Raw genomic sequence first — 25,313 nt, 5'->3', positions numbered from 1 at the left:
ATTCCCAACAGCAGGGACATGACCTTTGATAAACCTGTGGCTGATGGTGGGGTGAACTGAGTGCATGTATGACATGGAAGCTTCTTGCAGCTGACTCACAGATATACCTGGGACATTCCCCTTATGCTGCCTTGTGCCCCGGGAACATAGGCAGTCTCTCATTACTTCATAATGGTGCCTTTTGTAGTCTGCCAGTGACTGGCCAAACTACATCAGTATTCTATACGACACAGGCAGCTAATGTGCTGCTAACCTGTATGTACAGTTCCAAAGGTGTGTGCAGTTGACAGTTACATTTTATGTACTCTGTCTAGGGTAATTCCACCTGTGTACTATGTGTATGTCTAGGCCCACATTAATGGCATGTCCATCTTTCAGACAGTGACAGATATTGACATCTGGACAGTGAGTTTGAATGACTGCTGACATGGGTATTGCTGAGATGCATTGTGGTTGGCACTGCAGTTGTCAGAACATGGCCCTGTCATCAACAGTACTGGCCATAGGCCACCATGACACAATCTCCCAGGCCTACATGCTGTCCACTTCCACACAATATTGAACATACAACAACCTAACACACGGACCCCTGTATATTGTACACATGCAACAATCTATCCTGTAAATTGGGCCAGCTCAGGTAATCTGTGCTCCACTGTTATTAAACCCACACATACATGTTACTGCATTTCTACATAGGATTGGGGGGGGGGCACATCTGACAACTGTAAACATTTGCTATGACTGTACTGGTATTTCAGGTACTCTGTTGGCTTCCATTTCATTTTGTATTCTGACCTATCATGCAGACTACAGGCATATCAGTAGAGTACAGATCTTAGGTTTTATTGACCTACATTTCAGTTTCAGACTTCTTACCCTTCAGAACTAACATATAACTGCCAGACATGTTGTAGTCTGTCTGTGTAGGCCTGGATGGGGGCTGTTCACCATTGCCATCAATTGGAGGGCTTAACACAGCCTTTTCCTTATGTCATCTAAACCTCTCTTGCTGGCTGAGGCTGGTGGTGTGTTTGTGAGCCTCACTGACATGCATGTGTGTGTCCTATGGACACACATTTGGGCCACCACATGTACTGCAGTGGGATTTGTCACCTTGTCTAGTACTGCCTACTTTGTTGACACTAGTATTTGTTATAGATTTCATGCTGCCCATATAGGTGTCCACTATCTGCTGCCATCCCATTCAGCAACCCGATTCCCTTGCATGCTCACATCCATACCATAGATACGACTATCAGAACATACTACTCCATTCAGCAATTGATAGGAAGAGTGACTTACCTTGTGGCTGTGCCAGCATTGAGGATGGTGCTGGAGGGCTGACTATGTCGGGTGCACATAGTACACTCCCTATACATAGTAAAGCATAGGCAGTGTCATGTTTGCCATCCCTTTTACTGTATGTGTGAGTCAGAGAGAGGTGTCATTCCCTGAGTCCCTACCATGTCAGTATATGTGCTATGCATTGCCTTTTTGCCAAAGCCTGGGCATACTGGGCATGCCTCCTTCTGCCTTCTGGGGCAGGCTCAGGTTGCTCCTCCTCCAAGTCCCTCTCTGCCAGTGATGGCCTTGGCAATGGTGGGGGGCTGTGTGGCCATGCCCATGCTGTTCCTGCTGCAGCTGTTTCCACAGGATCATATTGTGTAGCATGGCACATACAATGAACATTTGTGTACACGTAGCTGGAGAGTACTGCAAGGCTCCACCGGATATCTCCAGGGAGCAGAACCATGACTTGAGCATCCCAAACACATGCTCTATTATGATTCTGGTTTGTGCGTGTGCCTCATTATGGAGTTCTTGTTTGGGTGTGTGTGCATTTCTGATGGGTGTCATCAGCTATGGCTCCAGTGCGTAACCAGCAAACCCCTCTAGGTGGCCATATGGGATGTCCCCATTGGCAAAATTTTGTTACAGCTGTGTCATATGCCACATGTGGGAGTTGTGATAGCTTCCAGGGCTGCCAGCACATACATTCAAGATAATGCCCTGAGCATCGCACATGACCTGACAGTTGATGGAGGGGAAGTCCTTGATGCTTATGTAGACCCTACCCCGCTTGCCAGGTGGTGCTTTGATGTGTATGTGCGTGCAGTCTATAGCACCCACTATCTCAGGTTATTCTGCTATTTGGTGGAAGAGACGCATATTGCTGGTCAATGCCTCACGGGTGTTGAGGAAATATATGTGCTCACCGGCATGTGAGGACATGGCATCCAGGAACTGGTGGAGTACCCTGGATGCTGATGCCTGTGAGATCCCCATGATCTCCCCTGTTGGCCTTTGGAAGGTACCTGTGGCTAGTATTCTTAACCCTATACATACCTTGTATCCACTGGGATGTGTTCCCCTCTGTTGGTTCTGAATGTGAGGCGTGGCCGGCACAGCTCAACAATTTGCTGTAGGATGTCCCTGTCCACCCTATAGCGCTCCACTATCTCCAGCTCATGTAGCCCCTGGTAGGTTACCCTGGGTCTGTACACTCTTCTCCTCCTCCTCACTGTGGGTTGGTCATCAGCATTCACATCATCACCACCCTCAGTCTCTTTCACATATTGCTGTATGAGAGCAACAGCAGCCCCTAACATTTTGTTAGTTTTGTCAGGTAAAATTTTCTCATCTGTGTACAGCGGTGGTGTAGAGTTTGTGGGAAAAAACAGAGTGAAAGGTGTTTGCATAGTTCATAGTAGTGTGCTGGGCTGAGCTGCTGCCTGTGTAATTGGCTGATTCTGATACATTTCACCTGCCAGCTATGCTAGTTCTTCCTGATTGTCTTCCTACTGCTGTTTTCCCTTCCCATTGCTTTCCTGTGTAAGATCCAAGGTGCACCGTGCATAGCCAGTGTGGGTTTAAATCCCGGTGTGTGGCACTCACACCAGTTTAGGCAATGTAAACACTGCTAGGCAGCCTCAGACATACCCCCCTTCCTTAGCTGTGCTTAGCTAAGGGAAAACATGGGCCACAGAGCTCCAGTAAGCTTACAGCATGCATGACACTCCCCCTTATGAAGTCATCTACCTCTTATACCATGGTGTTGCTGCACCTACACGACTGGGTGCAAGCTAACACTGAGAGGAAATCTGTGATTCAGTATCAGTCCCCTGATTTGCATAAAACAGAATGCTAATTCATAGTTATTACACTCACACTGAGCCTTCCCATTTAGCAAACACTATTCCCAGATATTGTTGTCTTATGCATGGCAGTGACTATCATGGCAAAATGCTGATTTGGGTTTAAAAGCTTATTTCCAACCTTTTTTCTTATTTTCGGGCCGATCATTTGCACACCGCTGTCCTATACTTAAACAGCCAAAATCGGCTAAAAAAATAAAAGTTATTTTTTGTAATTTTGCAACAATTTCCCATGCCAATGGCCATATAATTGGCCATTGGCATGCCTACTACATTGAATACATGCTTTCTTTGGAGCTGTCATGCCTCCGTTTTTGTAATTTGGAGAAATGTATTCGGTTAGTAACCGAATACATTTCTGCAGGTTACACTATTCCTGCACAGACACCTGACTGCTTCCTGGATAGCTAATTCACCTGATATGCATGGTTTTCACCAGCAAATGGGGTAATTAGCATATAGGAGTGGTGTCCATGTAGAAATAGTATAGGAGCACTTGTGCATGTCCCGGGATCTTGTTATTGGATCGCTCGTCAGCCATATTGCGTGCAGCAGCTCCTGCACTATTCCTGCACACTATGCAGAGCTTGCTGGATCCTGGGGAAAGTTTTCTATTCTGGTAAAAAGAATGAAATTCCATTGTACCTTTAACTTTGTTATGACATGAGCACAATCCTTATGTCCAGATATTATTTATCAAGTCATTGCACAGTGTGTCACATTCCTAATTAATATGCCTCACAAAATGCATGATTTACTGATCTATATTTAAAAGTGCACAAGGCATTTTGTGTCAAAATGCTGAAAATATTTCCTAAAATGGCGGGAAACCAATCTAAAGAGCTATGCTCAAGCAAATTTTAATAGGACAATGACAAAGTGCTTCATTTTAAGACTTAATATAATGGAGATTTTAAAATGACCATCTCAAGCAATTAATATTTATCATTCTTAGTACATTAATAGGGTATCCTCAAAGTATAGTGTGATTGTGTATCTGAGAACATTCTTTAGCTGTCATATCAAATCAAATTAATGTTTTAAATATTTACCCTTTAACACCAGTGTTCTGGAGAACTGCATATCATTTTATTCCATTACTAGATCAAAAGAAATGTAAGTACTTCTTTATAGGCCTTGGTCTCGTCAATGTAAAATGTTGCTTAAACACTTAAAAAGCACTTTAATGCATGGTATAAACCTAATTAAAAATGTTCAATTACATTTACAAGAAAAATGGCAAATATGTTTTAATAACTATGTTATATTTATATAAATTAAGATAAAGGCAGCAAAAAGGAGTAACTAGTGACAAAGGACTACTATGAATAATTGCAACTTATTTAGTTGACAGGCAGTTATTCAAACAGAAAATATCTAAAACACCCCCATGTGCCCACACACAGTCTATATGTACATGTATGTATATGGGTCTACTTCAAAACACTGAACTACTATAACATTGAACCACAATACCTTGAGACCATAACATCGAAAATTCAGAACACTGAAAAGTTAGAACATCGAAATTACATAACAATGAAAATTTAAATCGTTGAGTCTTATATCATCGAAAGTGTTACATGGTTATGGCTTAAAGTGTGAATGTTGTGGTATCACTTAAAGAAGTTGAAGTATGTAGTAAACAAACATGGCAGATGGTATGTTTTGCGGTTTAAGATAAGTTCTCAAGTTGTATAGTAAAAGGTTATCAGATAAAGGTTAAGCATTGTTGTGTTTGAGTGATGAATTTATCATTTTGAAAGAAGTCATGTTAGTGTTGTGGAAAGTGATGGGATAAGTGAGTAGGGGAGTACGTTTTTATTTTGGCTGTATGTACATGTTGTCAGGAAAATAGAGGAGATTGCAATACAGAGGGAAATGGGAAATTTATCTTGTCTCCACTGTACTGCAATCTTGGAGTTGGTATATTTAATTTGCTGGGGGTGTGGGAGGTGCAGCACCCCCACATGGGAGAGGGGGACTTGCTCCCCTGCAGAAATATTGAAACAAGGGTGTCTGTCGGTTCAGTTATTTTTGAGCTGGAGGGGGTATTACTAATTTGTGCATTGCAACATTCGATGTTATGGGATGCAATGATTTAAATATGCTGTGTTATGTGGTTTTGTTGTTCTAAGTTTTGTTGTGTGTTTTCAACATTATGGTCTAAAAGTTTTGTGGTTCAATGACATAGTAATTCAATGTTTTGAAGTAGACCTATGTATACATATAATACCAACTCTGAGATCACACAAACTTGCAGAAGTAGGAGAAAGTGAAGACAATGCAACTCACTTTCCTCTAAGTATTTGCACTATGACAGGAAGCAACACTCTTTCAGGTTTGATATTCTGTACATCGATCACATAGCCAATGACAAACGTTATGGCTCCCTAGTGACACCTTATATACAATGGACAAAAACCTCTGGATGGGTTAACAAAATTATATGTAAGACTATCATTCAAGCGTGTTAGAATGCTAAGTATATAACACTACAAATTAGAAACAAGAAGAGTCATGTCACTTGAAAGCTGGTTTGGTTTCCAAAGTATTTTAGGTAGTTCATTAAAATGTACCAACAGCACTCATTTGATGTTTTTTGTTGCCTCATCAAAAATGAAAGTATAAATTCATGCTTATAGACTTACTACCTTTTATTCAATAAAAAGAGCTAAATGAATATTTAGTGTATGTGTAGAACTTGGTATGAAACAAAAATGAAATATTAATCACATTGCATTGCTTGTACTAAGTCACAACACTTGCATTGCTGCGTAGTAGTGACAGAAAATCAGAACAATGATGGCTGGAGCAAATTATGCTGCAGTTCCCTAAGGCACAGCCAACACAAATGGAAACAAATCAGTATGTAAAATAAAATGACCAAGTAAATAAATAAAAGTCAAACACTTCCTAGCAGCAAACAAATGAACATAACAATGAATCAGTTACTGTGTAAGTTCTCTGTAACCTGTAAACATTAAATCAGTACTGGATCTAGTAATAAGAAAGAACTTTGTGAAAAGAAACAGGAAAGAAAAAAAGATACCAGACACTTAAAAATCGTAAAATTTTCAAATGTCACATACTGTAAATAACAAAGTATGATGTGTTTAATATCTATCATGGAATTATACTTAAAAAAATGTGTTACATTAATTCTGACCTCGTTATTATAATGTACCAGAAAAATTTAATTCCTTGAAAACATTTATGTTAGATATTAACCTTGCTATCATACTGATGATAAGAATGGTATAATGCGCCTTAAAACATGAGTAACAATCTTTCGATATGCATAGGTTCTTACTTATAATTAAGAATTTTCTTATTCTGACATGAAAGAGCTTACATTGTAATAGCCTAGGAAGATAAGTGTTAAATTATGCACTGTCATATATAGATGTCATATTCGGTATTTTAAATTACAAAATGTGACGATATGTTGCTGGACGGTTAGAGCATACAGAATGACTAGGTCCAAACATCACCAAGCAAATTGACTTATTCATGGAGCCTTGCACTTGCCATCCGTGCAGGTTATCTAGCTGTAAGGTTACTAAAGAGCATGACATGCCAGGGAAACCTATGACAAAGTATTAGTTTTCAGTTTTGCCTTTTTGGATTCTCAGTTATGTTCTTCAAGACTTTAATTGAAATATTTTCCTTCAGTGCTACTCTTGTCATCAATCATAACTATCGTGCCATAAAGTCCACTTTATCTCAAATCACTAGATTTATGTTGGACTGCTCATTGCCAGTAAAGGCTGCATACGTTTTCATATAAAAAAATGTTATTTCAATTGATTTATGATGAAGTTCTCAGAACAGTAGGTCTAGTTAATTAAACATTTGAAGTATTAGCCCCCATGTTTGATATAGGTAATAAACAGAGCATTCTAGAACGGTACTTCTTTCTTTTATTCGTTTATCGACAGAGTGAAATCACTGAACATGAATCCCTTTACATGTGCAACTCAGGAACACTATCTGGTTAAGTGAGTTGTACAGAGTCACACATTACAAAATATTTAGTACTTTTATTTATATAGATTTTCAATGTTAACTTCTCAAAGATGTGCAAAAAATAAGTTGTCTGTATTAGTTCTGTATGAAGCAAGTACATTTACAATGTCTTAGTGAATTCATGTATGTGAATATTTCATTTACCTCACGAAATGCGATGTACAGTTTGGAAATAAAGAAACATAAATGCACATACGACCAATAAGATAAGCCCTGATTCTCTGCATATTGTATGAGCTGCCCAGAATATTCAATCAACAATGGGCAGGATTCACGAAGCCTCCGTGTAAGAGTTACAAGGCTTACACGGAGGCTGCAGTTAAACGGTGTGACATCAGCATGTCATGCATATGCATGGGGGCATGCTGAATCACACCTAAGGCTAACACGGTCCATGGAAGACAGTAGGGGGTGTGTCCATAGGCCGAGCCCTGCAAACGGACACGCCTCCAGAAGAGTAAAAGTCCCGAAAGTAAACCCCCATGACAGAGTCCGTGTAAATGTGAATAAACACAACACAACACATGCCCCCACAGACTATGAACATAAAATGTATAAATGAACATCTTATATATTTTTTTTTAAGTTGTAAAGATGTTTGCCCATGAGTGCGCTCGTTTGCGCGGGCGTGCCCGTAGCTTAGCTACAGTTAGCAGTCAGTGGAAAAGCATATAAGAACTAAATATGCAAAGTAAGCCAAGAAGTAATAGCGTAGCGGTAGAGACGTTGGCTGAAGAGCAGGCAGTCATGGTTCAAGCCCCCCCAACATCAATTTTTATTTTTAGTGAAATAAGCACGAAACAAGTCCCTGACATATCTGTACACATATAAAATTATATTTTATGTAAAATGTAATGAAATGGGCCATATATTTTGAAGAAATGTGAGATAATAAAATAAAAAAAATGTCAGATGTGCCTATAGCTGAGCTACAGTCTAACAAGTTGAGTACATCTGCCCGTAGGTGAGCAGTGGTTTAACAGGTGTAAAATGAGTGCCCGTAGGTGAGCAGTGGTTTAACATGCTGAAACTGTGTGCCCATAGCTGAGCTGAGCGTAATATGCATGCTGACAGCCAAATGACGCGTAAACCAGCGTACCCCATTTGCGCGGAGCTGTGCGCCACGCCAACAAACTAACCGATGGGCAACGTTGAGCAAGCTGTAACAAAATTGCCTTTACACAGACACACCTCCTAGCCTGTGTAGACAGTCATAAAATATAAAAAGCAGTGGCCAGGTTCGAACCCAGGATACCATGCACCATAGTCAAGGTACTGAACCACTAAGTCATGACAGTTGCACTTAGAAATGCAGTAAGAGCATATATATAGGAATGAATAGAAAGATGAGCATGACAAAGCAGGTTTTGTGAAGCTGATACAATTCCAAATTGGCCAATCACAGATAAGTGCGGGAAAAACGGCATATATAAACCCCATAGGCGGGAATACACAACATAACCGATTGTAGAACCGACTTGCAGCCAGAATGTCAGGTGTAGGTGAGGGTAGTTGCTTTTGAGCACAGAGGTGGGGCATTGAGGAGTCCAAATATATGGTTTGGCTCCGTGTCCACAATCATGAGGCCCAACTCATGCAGGGCCAGGTCCTGTGGGGAGCATATAGGGCTGAGGCATGGGACCGGTTGGCTCATGATCTCACCAGTGCCACAGGGATACCAAGGACTGGTGAGCATGTCCGTCACCACCATGCAGACCTGAAGAGATGGAAGCAGGACCAACTGAACCGTTGGATCCAGGAGGCCCGGCAAATGCCCAACACCCCACTACTGAGTAAGTTACATCTAATTATTTATGTAAGAAATTAAACTAGCTGATATTATGGAGATGTGTATTCCAATATTACTTTATTTATATTACAGCTGCAGTTGTCCGTTCTGCGAACCGTAGAGCCTATGGCGATAGGCTGGCATGGTTGCGCCACCAGGCAGGTCAGTAATTCTCTCCCTGTAACTGTAAATAAATATATAAGTATGACAGTTAGCAAAAGAGTGCAGTGTAGTCACTAATTAATAAAATGTGTAAGACGGTTTGCAAGTATTGCTTGATTACAAAAGTGTGATGCAGCCTGTAATCAAAACATAAAAATGAAACAAGTCTGAAATAAAGATGTCCCACCTGTAATATAATAGTACATAACCTGCAGCAGGCTGAAAAGTACAGCTGCAGAAGCTGAGTAAAACACATATGTGAAATATATCCCTGTTGAAATACAGAAACATGACAGAAGTGAGACTGTTGGAAAGGATTGTTAGAACTACAGGTAAAACATGTCAATAAAGCCTAGAATTAAGTACCATCCTGAATTGTAAAAATAAAACAAGTGAGAGAGTGTGAGAAAGAGTTATGAATCCACCAATAAAGTAGCACTAACTCCTGAATAAAGTATACTGCAGTCAGTACAGAATGAAATGAATGTGACAGGCAGAACCAAACACTAACATGTGCTGAAAATGGTACCACAGCTGGAATATGTATCCCAAAATCTGGATATGTTGCTCTCGGTCTGCAATATGCAGATAGTATGGTTGTCTGAAATACCAAACATCCACAGTTGTCTATAGCTATATAAAGCAAATGTAGCAGGATGATGTAGCTGAACAGAGCCAGATATGAATGTGTATGAATAAAAATGAAAATGTATATTGATGTAGCAGTAACTTTCCTATCACCAACTTGAAGTAGTTATCACATAGGAAACTGTAGGCAGAACTGTAGTGTGTATATATCTGCAGCTATTAGAAATGTACAGCTTATGTATTGGTATTTGAAGTTGTTAATTAAATTTTCTTCACCCTACCCTATAACCACATATAATCCATTCCACGTGAAATTGGTATGTGCAATCACAATTAACACCCCTGGACATTTGTACTGTTGGTTCATACATATTTGCATGTACGTTGATGCATCTGCCCTGTTCATACATCCAAACCTGATGGCCTATTGCCATCAATCAACCCTGCATGTTGTTGGATTGTGTATTGCTGTTCAAAATATGCATGTGTTATGCTTGCTGTTCAATGGTTTGAATATCTGGGTGTTTGGTTAATGGGAATACTAATGCATGCTGTTACAACTAATTGTGAATGGTATTGTACGTTACTAACCCAAACTGTCATGACATAATGCAAAACATAGGATGACAGGGAAGGCGGGTTCCAGCGGACCCACCTCTCCCTCCTCAGCTGGCGAGTGCACCTGGCAGTAGTGCCCAGGCCGGACCCTCCTCCAGTGGCCCTGTGCCACCTGCAGGTGGAAGCGCTGCAAGGGATGGGGCTCATCCCCCCTCTGCAAGTGTGGCCGGAGGAGAACATCCACTCACCCTCCGTAATGTCCGGACTGTGGTGCGTAGGGAGATCCGGGAAGCTGTTCTTGGGCCCCTACGCCAGCTTGAGGCATGGGTGGCACAACTAACGGGCGTGCCTGCTGCCCGCCCTTCACAGCCCCCAGCAGAGCCCTGTCTTGGGCAGTGAAGGCACAGTGGCAGCTGCCCACGGGTGGGGATATCAGTACCACTGTTGCCATCTGTGGGCTCATGGGCTCTAGATATCCAAACATCCGTCCCCATCAATTTTGTAACCCCCCCCACATGTGTCATACACCGCCCCTGTATGCATCTTGTTTGTCTTGACTGTTAACCTACCCAACCTACCTCCCCAGCTATACCGACTTCCTGTACCTGACATACCACTCTCACCTGAAAAAAAAAAAAAAAAAAAAAAAAAAAAAAGGGCACTCTGTACCCACAAAAAAATTACGCCCCATACATAGCTGCCCATTTCGCACACATGTCTGCTGGACATGGAAACTGTCAATTACAATTGGCTGTACAATAAGTATTATTGTTGTCCTTACACCTCTCTCAGGGGTGGAAGGTTTCACATGTCACAACAAATTACAAACATATGCACAGCTGTTGCTGATGAAGAAATGGGCAGCTATGGGCCTTACCTACATCCCTCCTGCAAAACCCGAACTTGTTTCCCTACTGTCTTGCCCTCTTTGTGACCCCTTTTTCACCACTTTCCTGTCTCCCCATTTTCATTTCTTTCAAAAAAATTAGCGCGGGTGTGCGCAAGAGTAAGCACTTTTAAGCGGTTGTAAGCGGGTGTGCGCAGAGCTGAATGCCAGTGCGCATGCGTGAGCTCCGTGCAAACCAGCGCTAACCCGGTTACAACTGCTTAAAAGTGCCTTAGTCACTCTGAATGACAAGGCCTGTAGTCTGCTCAAAAGCAAAATAAAATCCCACTGTCAGTCCCAAACCCAGGACCTTGGAAACAGTAGTCTGCATGACTTACCACTAAGCCTCAATTGTTATAGAAGAACATTGTGCTACAATAAATATAACATGTAATAGTAGGAATAAATGTAAAGGGAATATATGATGTGTAGTACACAAAGCATGTCATGTATATTTACTGTCAAATGTAGTGGATTTCTATAATAGTAGTGTGTGAACAGAAACAGCCATGCTAGTTGGTAGCTAGTAGGTAATAATGTCACTGTAGCACCTTGCAAGCCACACACATACTCACAGCAGGATAATCACTGCCCATACCCCACAACCTCTTACAGCAACACATCCGGACTAGGTAATAAAAAATGTGGAGCAAAGGCCCAAAAACAGGGACACATTCAAAATATTGCTCCAACAAACTTAGACAGTTGAGAGAGTAACAGGTTTTGCATTATGTTGGATGTTTGGAAGGGTATGAAGTCTGAAACTGAAATGTTTGTCACTATAGTCTGACTTGAGCCCAGAGTGATTTGCCAGAAAAAGCTGTTTATGAGATATGGACCGAAATATGAGGCAAAAATGTGGACATCCTGCAAATATCTGTACACTTGAGAGGTCTGACACTGCCATATTTGAATAGTTAAGAGCCTAGACATAGCAACAGTGACTGAGTTACAGGGATGGCCCACAGTCTCCCTGTGAAATGTACAAACAGTAGGCAGAAAGGTGTTACAACACATGCAATGGTAACTATGAAGTACTAAAAGTATGCACCACTTGCAAGTCGGAAATAGTGTAGTAATACATATGCTCATGCTAGCCCACAATCACAACTGCAGAATACTAGGCAATTTAATGGGTGTACCCCACTGATATGTACCATTCCATGAGGCAGATAAAAGATGCACCTGAGAGTCTCTGGGGCCTGCTCAGCAGCATACTCAAATACCCTAATAGATGTCAAGGCCCACACCATGGCCAGACCACACTGCATGCAGTAACACCCTAGCAGATATAGCAAGCATTCCAAGGTGTGAATGTACATGGAAAACAGGAAAGCCACAGCAACACACTACAGTCAAGACACCTAGCAGGCATACAAGTAGTGAATGTAAAGGGCAAATATTGAAGTCATAGCAACAAAGTGCAAGAGCCACTGCTATATACCAGTTACACCACATGTCACACAGGAAAGCACACACACCCACATTAACAGTAGTAGTAGTCGTAGGTGTCAGTGTACATACACACTTAGTACAGGAAACTGGAGAAATGAATAGAGAAATGTTAATCTACAACACAGCCAGAAATATGAGAGAGATACTAACCTTTACACTCACAGAACAGTGTCCACAGCATACCAGCATGGTCCCTGCCCTTAAACTCTGAAAGGGCTATGCCTATCTCACATACCTTTTTATAGCACTGTCCTGGAATCACAGTGAGAACTGCAATCAGTACACAACTGGCTGCATGCAATTAGCAAATGCTGGCTAACAATTGGTGCAGAGGCCATCACATGGACATATGTAGATACCTACAAAAGCATGCTGTACTCCCAGTCCACACATGCAATACTTTCATTGCTCCCTCTGGAGGTAGGGGGAGAGAGAGAGAGAGAGAGAGAGAGAGAGACAGAGAAAAAAAAAACATACACAAACAAAAGCAGTCATCAAAACCCACTCGAAAGCTGACATCTGCCAACTGGAGCAGCAGCAGGACACCAAACCAAATGGCAATGCAAGCAGCTGTGACAAACACAGGTAATGTAAAGTAATGCTTTAAAAGTCTACATACTGTGAACCCTCCATATGTGTCATTGGTCTGTATCCATATGTATATGAAGATGTGCATAGGGCAGGGGACATACAGCAACTATCAGTGAAGGCTGTACATGCATATGTATGTGAGGGCATCTATGTGCACATATCAATGTAGGTTGAATGTAGGTTGTAGTGCAATGTACAAAGTAGGTTTCACAGTTATGTATGTTTAGCAGTATGTTAGTGTGTGTATAGAGTTTTGTAAACAAACATGTTGATATACTTATCTATCATATGGATACGTATGTATGTCAATATATGTATGTATGTATATATATATATATATATATATATATATATAATATGCATATATGTATACATACATAGAGAGGGATGTAGGAATACATAGACAGATGTAGATAGATAGAATATGTAGAAACATATATATGTAATACACACATACAGATATAGATATATGTAGATACATATACATAGACAGACAGATCTAACTATCTACAGATATGACTGTATATGACGATCTCACACTCCCCCTGTCCCACCCCCTTTGTCACTCTCACCCCTCTCTGTCACACTCCCCTCTCCATATCTATAGCAATATATGTACATCGATATATATATATGTGTATATGTATACAGACACATATATATATATATATATATATATATATATATATATATATATATATATAGACATATATATATACATATATACATATAGATATATATATATATATATATACATATATATATATATATATATAGAGAGAGAGAGAGAGAGATGTATATATATTCTGAGTGAGGCACATGTGTACAGATGTATTGCAACAGGTGCCTGGTGACAAAGGCATGGAGTGAACACCAGTGTCGAAACTGGAGTACCATACCCCATTTCAAATCACCTACACCAGTAACCACCAGATATATGATTGGCTGCCCACCACTGCATGTGTCAGGGGTGAACAGGGTCATAAATGTGTACAATAGTCCCCCCAATGATAGTCACAGTGGCACACTATTCCTGGAATACCTGCACATGGTATGTGTCAGCAGACATGGTGTGTCAGCTATGGACATGTAGGTCAGTGTACCCCTCCACATCACACAATGGCTGCCACAGTATGTACCTCACATGACAGCTACAGATATGGAGAAGGACACAGTGGCATGTACAACACTGTGACAATGCACTCAAACACATTACCAATGCACAGTGACTGACAACACCACAGAGTACACACATACTACCCACATAGAGGTTACCACTTCTGGATTTACATACTTAAGTCACACCCATGACAGATGTCCAACAACCATAGTAACACCTCACACCAGCCACAACCTAAATGACTGCTGTGTGTCATCCTTGACACCGCAGTAGAGAGCACATGGCGGAGGTACAGGTTCCTACCCACAGAGAAGACATACCCTGCAATAAACCACACAGTGTTAAGAAGCAAGACTCCCCATGAGTACATGTCACACATACCCCTGCTGAATGTTAGTCAGATAGGTAATATGCCATATGAGTCACCCTGTGTAACTGTTTGACAGCAGCAGGTACCATCACATCACATGTGTCAAAATGGTCAGGGTAGCAGAACAGTATGCTGCTGTAGTCCCAGGGGCAATAGCATATTGTATTGTATTGTATTGTAATGTATTGTATTGTGTTGTATTGTATTGGTATGTAGAGGTGCCTCCTTCGTGGAGTGGAACCACTGCTGCTGTACGCCAGTGTACAGGTACATATCCTGTAGTCAGGCTAGTGTTACATAGCACTTCTATATGTGTGTTTAGCTCCTCTTGGAGTTCATGTAGCATGCAACCAGGGATACCATCAGGTCCCATTGATGCTGTGTTTTCTGCTTTTCTGATGGCGGCTCTCACCTGGACATCTGTGATGACAGGGAGGTTACATTCAGCTGGGATAAGTATGTCTTAGTTTGGGGGAGAGGGAGGGAGGAAACTTGCACTGAACCTGTCTGCCACAATGTTGCCAATATTTGTGGGTTCAGTGAATTATTTGTTGTTGTGTACTAACTATGAGCATATTGGAGGGTTTCTGACCAGGTTTCTAACATAACTGAAGAAGGCCTTGTGGTTATCTGTAGTGTCCCCGGTGATTTCCCTCTCAAAGTCGCCCATGGATGTTTGTATGAGAGAAAATAGCTCTTTACTAGTGCTGATCAGACATGCCTTCCCTTTATGGAATTATGCTCTGTCTTGCAGTAGCTTCCATCTTTAGTTACACAATCTGTCTATGGCTGGGGTCCACCAGACAGGATGCTTTCCCTTTGTGGAGAGTGTCTTGGTCTTATATGGGATTGCATGATCCATGCATTGTCGGAGATGTCCATAGAAATCATTTGTGAAGGAGTCAGCATTGTGGGTTGTGTCTTCCACTGGCCCAGTGGGCTTAAAGGATACCATCTCAGTGTTATGAAGTGTAAAGTTTGCATTTGAAATGTTATTCACTGTAGTCATTTGTGCTGGTGGTGGAGGTGGGATATGTATATCCAGGGCAATTAGTTTGTGGTCAGATCACAGTAGTTGATGATGTATCCCATACAGTACCTCGATACAAACCCCCAGAGTGAGGATGTACTTTGGACCTGAATCAGTGTTCTGACTGCTGGGGTTTGGTAGTATGTCGTATGGAGTGTGCCAGGTACTGTTGCACAGTTGTTGGCTAAGCAGTGATACCTGGCCATTTACATGTGTATCCACCAATAGACAAACAGATGCTATATATGTGAGATATGTTGTATCACAGCAGTCGAGTAGCATGTGTAGTATGTGTGCCAAATTCTGCTGACATATTTTGCTGATATCATGTTATTTCCTTTTTCAGGACCATGGCTCACCAGCGCAATCCAGCGTACTCTGCAGCTGAGGATGAGGAAATACACCAGAGCCTGGTGGAGGATTATGCAATACTCTTTTCCCACACCAGCCAGAATCAGCGGGAGAGGGCTGCACTGTGGCAAGACCTGGTCCGTCGGGTAAATGACATAGGCACGCATAATAGGACATATGAGCAGGTACGACATCACTGCAGTGATTTAATCAGAAATGTCCGTCAGCGTGTGTCGGATATCCACAGGCAACAGGTTGCCACAGGTGGTGGGGTGGCTACACATCCCCCACTCACCAGACTGGAGGGACTACTCATAAGTGTTGTGGCTCCTGCCCACCAACAACAACAACAGCAGCAGACCTGCATTATGATGGAGGCTGGAGCCACACAGCACCAAGACTATGAGCGTGCAGATAATATGCCATATGTATAGTTGACTGTTGTGTACACTGGTAGTTAATGCATGTGTGAGGTGTTTCCTTGGTTTGTAGCTGTCATCATAGTATTTAATGTGCAAGTGTGATATTCTCCATATCAGCAGCTGACCTGTGAAAGGCAACTGTTGTACTACTGACCTGTATCATACTCAGTAACAATGGCACAGTTGTGCCCACTGACATTAATTTCCTCACTTCTGCAGGTCCCTCTGGTGTAACAGCAATGCAGCCTATCCATGCTGGTGAGTGTGTATTAACAATACCTTTAATAGTCTTGATAGTAATAGTAATATTAGGCTCACTTAGTAGTGCTCTGTGTATGCATGCAGGTGTATCTGTGTCTGTGTGTTGATATCTTGCATACTGAGTAGTGTGCAAGTGTGCAACTGTGTGCAAGTGTGCAACTGTGTGCATGTGTGCACCTGTGCATGTGTGCAACTGTGTGCATGTGTGCATGTGTGCATGTGTGCACCTGTGCATGTGTGCATGTGTGCACGTGTGCACGTGTGCATGTGTGCACGTGTGCAGGTGTGCAGGTGTGCACATGTGCATGTGTGCATGTATGCACGTGTGCATGTGTGCACGTGTGCATGTGTGTACCTGTGCATGTGTGCATGTGTGCATTACTGGTAACATTGTGTAGACTTTGTAAACTGTGTTCCCTGTTTCCCTCTCACAGGTTCTGGTGCTGCTCTGGTGTCATGCAGCAGGGAACCTGAATCAGGTGCCATGGGTACTGATAATGATGGCATCTGTTTAATGGCACAGGAAGGTGTGCCAGGGTCCGTCATTGGCCAGCCAATTGACAGTACACAGCTGTCAACCCCATCAATGCGCACAGTCATCCTGCCAATACACCCTTTGTCACCAATGTCCCTAGGTGATGGACAGGATACAGTGGACATTGACCAGGGTAATGTGGTATCTGTGGCACATGCTTCCCCACACAGCAGCCATGGGCAAGGCCCTGAGATGGTACCACACAGACAGATGTCCAGGGGTTCTCGTGGGAGCATCCGTGGGCGTACTGCCCCTGTCAGACGTGCCCACAGAGGTCTTACTACCTCAGCTATGTTTCGGGCTGTCATGCAGGCACAGTCACATATGGAACAGTACACCAGACAGGGTCTGAGGGAGCTGACAGCATGTCGCACAGCCATGACTGACAGTATGCGTGACATTGCGGCTGCCATCCATAATTTCACCGATGTCATAGACAGACGTTGTGGGGACATATTAGATCAGTTCCACAACTACATGTCCATCAGCCAGGGCAATGGTGGATGGTTGAAGCATCGACGTGGGCGTATGCCAGCAACAGCAGCAGCTGGCAGTCGTCGCGGACGTCAAAAGGGCCATGCCCGCCCCCGTAGTGCCAGCAGCAGCCCCAGCAATGCTGGGTCTGTGCTGTCATCAGACCGTCCCAGGAGACCATGTGCACGTGGCTCTGGGCAGGCCCAACAGGGATCTGTGTCCAGTCAGTGAACACCTGCTTCTGATGACAGTACCCAGTCTGGATTGGTACCAGATACGGTCCGTAGCACCCCTGCAAGGCACAGGTACCGTGTCCGTGGCCAGAGACACTGATCTGTATGACCTGGCAGGTACAGTCTGTGGCTATCCACAAACACCGGTATATGGCAGCCATGAGGTGGAACTGTGTGCATCCATACACACACATGCGAATTGACAACACCTAGGGCTACCGCATACATGCACACACTGCATCAACATAGTCCCACCTTGTACTGCTGTCCCTCACCAACACACATACACATACATGTCAATTGGTGGTATCAGTGACAGACTCAGGTATACCAAGTTCACACCCTGTGCATATGATGAAACTGTGCCACCTCCTGCAATCTGTAACATCAGTGCAGGTACAGGTTAACATGTTGCTGATGCACAGGGTGACTACATAGGCGTGTAGCAATAGTATCATGTTGTTAACAGTACTGTGTGCTGATATAATTGTAGGTATATCCCAGCATGCCTAATGCAGTAAGGGTATGATTGTCTTGTACTGTTTTCTACACCCATGGTAAGTACCATAGTGTATCATCTGCACATGTTTGCATACTGGTGGTAAGGATATCAACAGAAGGCCACATACATAGGTAGCACAGGGGATAAGGTAATGAAAGTATTTATACGCAATGATGGACATGTAAACTGCAAGTGGCATGTTGCCCACACTGGACTCTGCAATGAGGATGTTTGAGGATGTTGATATGTGTGCAGTACTACACGACTGGTACAGGACACACAGGAACACCCTAGCACTGCAAGCTCACATCTCATACCATGCTAGACAGCCCCAACACACAAAACTAACTTTCACAGGAGGGAGAGTCCCCATAAATGTCAGGGATACTGTGGTGGCAGGACAGGTAGCATACATCCTACTAAGTATGGAAGCACTGAGTGAAGGCTCAGTGTCTGTTATTTGACATGTGTATTACTGCAGGTATGAGCACCTGGGTTTCCATCCGGTTATTGTACATCCTGACGGTACATGGTCTGTACACTTGTGTGCTGAGACTGGACCCTGGCCATCTGACCTGTGTATTTCCATGTACATGTGTATAGTGCCTGCATATTTGCACTGTGACCTACTGGAAGTGGTACAGCTTGTTTGTTGTACAATGGACTACATGCAGCCCTGCTTACTGTAGCTTTGTTTGCATGCATGTTTGCTTGCAGTTACCCTGGAACACTGATCCCACCTGCAATGCAGATTTACAGAGCTTCTGTGGACTCCTAGTGACATCTGCATAGCTTACTATATGTATGTCCATGTCTCACTTGACAGAACGTCACTGTTTGTCCTGTTCACATGTACGTTGCCTGTGAAACATTGCATATGACTTTCCTGGCATTTGACCACGTATGCAGTTATATATGCCAGTGCTAACTAATCACAGGCACTACACCCTCACATACTCACCTTCTGTACCTTGTTCCCCATTGGCCCTATGTGCTGTTAATCACCATGGCAATCACAATACTATGGTAGCATGTGCAAAGGTCACTTGTCAGTCACCTCTATGGTACAGTTGTGGAATATGTTAGTCATGTGGCAATGTCACAGCTGCCACATGTACACAGTCAACCCTCTCCCCTACACATGGATGCACAACACATGTATGAGATGCAATCACATAGCCAAACTGGGGACTAAGCACTCTGAACCCAGTACTGGCATAACCTGTCAGGTGGCATAAAATACTACAGTGACTACAATACCAGTCTGATGTAGACCTACACTGACAGCAATCCAAACACATGAACACACTGGGGCATTCATGGAGCCTCAGAATAGCATCCTGCCTGAGCAGCAGACACCTCTGCAGCTGGCACACAGGCATACGTTAAGCCAGAACACAGCACGTGCAACACATAGCACACAAATCCTGTGTGCCAAACAGTCACAGCCTGTACGGCTAGCCAACACACCTGCTACAGTTGTGTTAGGTACCTTTATTGTCCGGTACAGTGAGGTCCTGCTCACCAGGCTGGACGAGGTGAAGGTCACAGTGATATGCCCGTGGGGCACTATGGTCCACCACATAACACAAGCATACAGGTCAGTCAGAGGCATGGACACATATGACTCAGTCATTGTCCATGTCACTATGGCTGATCTGTGATGTACCTCCCTGGACTACATGATAGGGAACATAGAAGGGCTCTCTGAGCATGTGGCACAGGCTGGTATGACCCTGACCTTGGTTGGCATCATACCCTCACCAAGAATGCTAAGTATTACTGAATGCTGATGAATTACTGTAGCTACAACACCCTAGCTGAAAGGTTCCTAGCATGTAGTCACTGCATTGCTATGGAACAACTTGTTACCACTCCCACAACAGGTGAAAACATGCAACACCTGTTCATCAACAACATGTAGACTATATGCCCCAGACCAGAAGTGTATCCCTCACTGCTAGGATGATACCATATACAACTCACACTGTATATACACATACCACATGCAGCACCCGCACAGAAGACCACAGTCATAATGTTATCCAGTGCAAATACCATGTATTCACATGTGGCAGGCGTCAGACATGGGAACTATTGAAGGTCACAGGTACATATGTGTATTTGGCACACCCATACATCATCAGTGTCCATTGCCATTACTGGTTTAATCGATGTCATGCATTATTGTGAACAACAACCCACACACATGGGCATTCTGTGTGACAAAATACACGTGGCATGTGTGGAATTCAAAGCCATAACTAACTGTGCTATGACAGTAGTGAGAGACGCAGTAGCAGAGCGTGCTATTTGCATTACTGGGAGATTTGCCCTCTTCTGCTGTACTTGTAGGTTGCTGACATCATCAGTGTTTAGAAAGGGGAATTTGCATCTTGTAGTGTGTTCTCCTAGTTGCCAAAAGGGAAATTTCCCTCACACAGAATTGCACACACACTAACCCCCTCACCCAAACTTGCCATTTGCAGGATTCAAACCCCGACCTAACTACGTTATAACACTCAAGACGCACACATTAGCAGAGCATGCTATTTGTATTACTGGGAGGCTTCCCTTCTCCGGCTGTACTTATAGGGTGCTGACATCATCAGTGTTTAGAAAGGGGATTGTGCATCCTGTAGTGTGTTCTCCTAGTTGCCAAAAGGAACATTTCTTTCATACAAGATTACACACACACTAACCCCCCTCCACACACACTGAGCATTTGCAGGATTCAAATCCCTACTTAACTATGTTATGATATTCGAGATGGACGCATTAGCAGACCACGCTATTCGCATTACTGGGAGGTTTCCCTTCTCCGGCTGTACTTATAGGGTGCTGACATCATCAGTGTTTAGAAAGAGGAATGTGCATCCTGTAGTGTGTTCTCCTAGTTGCCAAAAGGGACATTTCTTTCACACACACTAACCCCCCTCACTCAAACACTGAGCATTTGTAGGATTCAAACCCCTACTTAACTATGTTATGACACTCCAGACGGACGCATTAGCGGAGCGTGTTATTCGCATTATTGGGAGGTTTCTCTTCTCCTGCTGTACTTATAGGGTGCTGACATCATCAGTGTTTAGAAAGGGGAATGTGCATCCTGTAGTGTGTTCTCCTAGTTGCCAAAAGGGACATTTCTCTCACACAGAATTGCACACACACCAACCCCTCCCACCCACACACACACACACTGAGCATTTGCAGGATTCAAACCCCTACCTAACTATATTATGACACTTGAGGGAGACGCATTAGCAGAGCACACTATCCGAATTACTGGGCATCTGGTCTGCACCTGCAGTATTTATAGGGTGCTGACATCATTATTTATACAGAGGTATGTACATCTATTACTACCTGTGAGGTGGGGGATAGCATATATATGCATTTGCAGCCACCTACTTCAGGGTCAGATATGCACATCAGCACTGGCAGGTTATGTTTTATACCATGCTTCCTGACCACAGGACCTGTAACACACAACACAACCAGTTCAGACCACCCCTCCCACATCCGGGACACACACTTTGCTTCCCTGGGAACAGTGCCAAGATATGAAGGTGTTCACATACACCATTCCAGTTGTTAAAGTCAGGTACAGGTATATTGTGTGTGGGAACTACTCAGGCCTCTACAACATTAGCCTACAGCCACTACAATTTGTGAGTCCATGTGCTATGGCAGGACCACTCACCACAGCCACAAGGGGGAATACATATTGCACCTGACCATCTGCAGCATGGGTACTCACTGTTCCACACCAGAGGTAGACCACCATTGTTGATATCTGACCATACCCACCTTTCCCTGGACATCCATATCCCATCCCCACCCCCAAGCAAGGTTGTCACTGCAAACAAAGTGTATTTATCAAAAGCAGACTTTGCACTTGTATAGACTGGGGTGGAAGACTTCAAAGGACCCATGCTGGGGGAGTATACAGGCCACTCTGCATAATCCTTGACAATTGCATTCTTTGAGCATGTGGAAGGTTTGCATTGATCATGCTATCCCAAATATACCCATGACTCCTCCACAACAGGACACCCTGTCAGGTGTACACCAGTCATATATGAGCTGTCCAACAGACGGAGTGAGCTAATACATTGCAGAGCAGTAGCCCACAGAGGGAGGACATCTCTGAACAGTACTGGCACGACACTTCAATCCCTCATAATTATCATGACAATGTGTTGACAGTGAAATTGTCCAGACACTGCAGATAAGGCTCCCCTCAGTCTGTTATTGACGCCCATTTACTGTTAGAGGTCCTCACTAACCCTCTTCCAGCACACACCAACAACATGGATGTGGCATAGCAAATTTAACCCCTGGGATCTCCACTGCATCCCTGCTTGATGGAGGCACAGCACACTAGCCTCAAACGGTGCCTTATGTGACCTACTTTACAGTGGCACAGTAGCCTACTGTACTGGGGATGCAGACGCCAAGCACACTCTGGCTAAGCTTTCATTCCCTAGGGCAAACAGCCTAGTATTGACCTCTACACCCATATGTTTAATTGTCAGATGCACAATATTTGTTGCTGATAGACTGTTTGCAGGTCTTTATTGCCATAGCATTCCCTGTTTCTATGAACAACTTGTGTATCTGCGGAAGATGTTTGAATATGAGAGGGATCCACTATATCACTTATGTCTCTGTAGTCATTTAACTGTGTGCACTGGGCAGATTGCTGTAATGTGGTTGGTTCCTGGAATAACATGTACAAATACCAGATATGTGTGGCCAACTGCTAAACTGAGATATGGCCTAAGTGTGTGAGCATGCCCAGTTCAGCCTTTCCATGGCATGTTGTCTGACATATGTCTCATTTATCAAAGTGTGCGAGCATGCCCAGTGTGAGCTTTCCATATGTTGAACTCTGCAGTCCACCACATTTGTGGATGAGTGTGAACTTCAACAATATCTCACGTTTATGGTTGTGTGTTGGGTGTCATGTTGTGTACTTACTGGCCAACTGCTTCATGTCTGAACACAACAGGGATTATACTGTGCCTGCAGGGTTTGCATGGGATACTTTGCATACAGTTGTCAACATACTTTCATACTGACCTAACACTGTAGTACCATATAGTGTACTGGTTCAGTACTTTCACTGTGGTGGACAGTATCCTGGGCTTTAGTCCTATCACTGCTTTAAATTTTCATAGTGAGCACAACAGACTGTTTAGGGGCCAGTTGTGCACATATGACCATGTTGCATTATGTTCAGATATGGACTACTTAAACCAGCCTTGTCCAACATTGGTAGTGTATTCCACAACATAGGCAGACATTGGCAAACACTAGCGATGTGCCTTAGGCCATTTCTGATGCTAGTCAGAGAGTGTGTTTGTCCTTCAACACACATTGTAACTGGAGTTTGCCATGACATATGTCATGGTTAGTATACTTTGCCTCCATCTACCTGTGACATAACAGTGATACCCAGGGTAAACCTACCATCTCCCATCCACTCATCAAGATTCCTCTTGAGGAGAGTCGATGGGTGACTCTCTGGCTAACCTGTACTGGGAGTTTACTCAAGAGTGGGGGTGGCTTCTCTGATATGGATCATTCAGTACAGCTTGTCCTATGTATGTCAGTGCTGGGGTTCAGGTCTCTCATGTGCATAGCTCACTGCCATTCAGATTGTACAAGGTGCAGCATGTTCATTGATTCCAGCTTGGACATGGCTTTATACATCAGGCACAGCTTGCCTCTGGGTGGGCAGTATGGCAGTGTGTGGAGCTGCAGTTTGTTTAATCAGGCAACACATGGCATCTGTTCAAGCTCTTTGATACTCCTGGTGAGGTACTTTTGGGGTCTTTCCAGTTGATGGAGGTGTCTGCTGAGGTACATCCCACAGGGGCCATTGTAGTCAATTGTGACGCTGATGAAGGATGACTGCAGAGCCACAATGACCTCCCCTCATCTAGATCTGACTACCTTCATGATGAGGTGGGTATATGGTATGTTTCTGTAACCACTACAGCCTCATGCTTGTCCAATGCAATATATCTATCAACCTGTGTCCCCAGGTCTCTTATTACATCTTAAGTACTTAATGGGTTAACACCTATGTGGTAATTGGTGGGCACTTACTGTATATCCACAGGGGTTGACTATACACTTTTCTGCAATTAGCTTGCTGACATGGCTATGGCACCAGTTGTCTGTTTCTATGTGGCCCTTTTGTGGGATGCTTGTGTCAGCTGGAGGGTCAGATATGGTGGCCAGTTTGTAGTCCTCTGCAAACTTGTTCAGACACAGTCCTTCCATGTTGGCCTGTACTTATGGGACATATATCCCAAACAAGGGCGGTCCCAGGACCGAGCCTTGTGGGATGCCAGTTGTATCTGGTTTGTAGTCTGACATGGCTGCAGCATTTCTGACCATGTCAGTTCTGTCCTTGGTCTGGTTTGCAACCCCTCTACTGACATAGGGGGTTTATATTTAAGCTGGTGAGCTTATCTATAATGAACACGTGGGGTATTGTATGGAAGCCTTTTGCAAGGTCCAGCTAGGCTGTGTGGACCACATTCCCCTCATCAATGACCTTAATGACTGTTTCAAATGAGTCAAACATGTTTAAGGGGCAGGATCTGCACTTAAGGAAGCCACACTGGGTAGGGTCCAGTGTCAGTAGGTCCCCAATATCTTTATGTCTGAGGTACATGCTGATCTTTTCCATAGCTTTGCAGACCAAGCTTGGCAGCATTCTGGGGTGGTAGTTTGCAGTATCCATTCAGGCAACACCTTTGTGGAGAAGGACCACTGTTGTTGT

This window comes from Protopterus annectens, chromosome 1.part2, assembly GCF_019279795.1.
Source record: "Protopterus annectens isolate FY-2018-M chromosome 1.part2, PAN1.0, whole genome shotgun sequence".
Classification (NCBI taxonomy): Eukaryota; Metazoa; Chordata; order Ceratodontiformes; family Protopteridae; genus Protopterus; species Protopterus annectens.
The sequence above is the reverse complement of the archived record's forward strand: the minus strand, read 5'-3'. Positions refer to the sequence as shown.